The sequence below is a fragment of the Echinops telfairi genome, unplaced genomic scaffold, assembly GCF_000313985.2.
Source record: "Echinops telfairi isolate 266 unplaced genomic scaffold, ASM31398v2 ScPeMD7_2;HRSCAF=8, whole genome shotgun sequence".
NCBI classification, from domain to species: Eukaryota; Metazoa; Chordata; class Mammalia; order Afrosoricida; family Tenrecidae; genus Echinops; species Echinops telfairi.
The window spans coordinates 46,099,003-46,100,681 of NW_022103898.1; positions in this window are offsets into that span (position 1 = coordinate 46,099,003).

Consider the following 1,679-nt stretch of genomic DNA (forward strand, 5'->3'; position numbering starts at 1 on the left):
CGCCCTTCAGTTAATCCCACTTGTATTTATCAGCCAGGCTGGCATAATAAACTATATCACCCAGGTACAGACTTAGCTGGAAAATCACGAGCTTTTACTGAGTCTACCTCAGGAAAAATGATAGCATGGACCGACCACCTGAGTCTCAAAAATGAAAGAAAAAATCTAGCCTGTTTGTTAGGTCTCTAATCTGAAAACTCACTCCTCCTCCATCACACGTGAATAGGTAACTTGTGTGAGTAGAACCGTGAAGAGCTGTTCTAATGAAACCCTTCCGAAGAATAACACTTTGCCGGGGGCTGCCTCCAACCAGAGAGACTGACAGACAGCTGAGCATCAGTAGCACAGTGGGTAAAACACTTGGCTGCTAACCAAATGAATGGCATTTTGAACCCACCAGTGGGGGTGACTGCTTGGGGGTCACTTTGTTGCTTGAAAAAAATGTGGCAGCTGACTTCTCCCAAGGTGAACATCCTTGAAAAGCCTTTGCGACAGTCCTGTGGGGTCTCTCTGAGTTAGAACTGACTAGTAGCAGTGGGTTTAGGTATGTCTCAGGGAGATTCTTCCTGAAGAAGCAAACTGCCCACCTCAAGTCTCTTACTTTACGAACAACAGAAGATGTTTGAAAAGCTCAAACTTGATACCAAATTGCTTCTTAATGTAGCATGAAATGGTCTAGTATACAAAACCATTAGTGTGTGCATGTTGTAATTTTTGGCATATATTGGCCACAAAAGAATTTCGGTAATAATAATTGAAGATCTGTTATGTAACTTGGATGTGAGAATGGAAACAGTATGTTTTAATTCATTCACACTTGTGAAGCAAGTGATTTGACTACATTTTTAAACAAGGCACGGATGATGTCAGCCTTAGCCTTACAATAGCAGATGTGAGTCAGAAAACATTTTCTCTTTCCTCCTCTCTCTCCACCTCTCTCACGTTCTTACCATTTTAGAAATGCAATTAACAGACGCACTGATTATTGGTTGTAGTGATAAAAAATTTTCCTCTAAAACAAGGAATAACTGAGGAAAATAACTTATTCTTTCCTTAATATTGCTGATGTGATGGACACCATACCTTTGCAGATTCAGAAGCATTTAAACGAATATTTAATTGCATTAGATTAGATTATAGAGTTGTAATGGTCTTCTTTAGTAATATATAATATAAATATGTTCCACTGGACAAGAATAGGATAATGGTTAGAGAACGACCATTCTCTCTAGTTCAAGCTTCATTGCCTGATACTAATGAAAGATCTAGTTTTTCCCATTCTTTGACTTATGTCATAGTACTCTAACTTTGGGGAGCACCGATATGTTTCATGCACTGAAAAATATTCACTTATTATTTATTATTTGTTGATATTCCTATCTTAGTCCCACTACCATCCTGTGGATTTTGTTACTGAATGCAATTTAGAACATTAGAAATGTACTTTCTATTTACCAGAAATACTTTCTATTTACTTTACTATTAAATAGAAATGTACTTTCTATTTACCCCCCTCCCTCATGAGCCCTTGACAGTTTATAAATTGATATTTTGTCATATCTTGCCCTGTCTGACGTCTCCCTTCACCCATTTTTCGGTTGTCCCCCAGGGAGAAAGTCACATATAGTTCCTTGTAATCAGTTCCCTCTTTCTTACCCATTCTCCCTTTACCCTCCCTG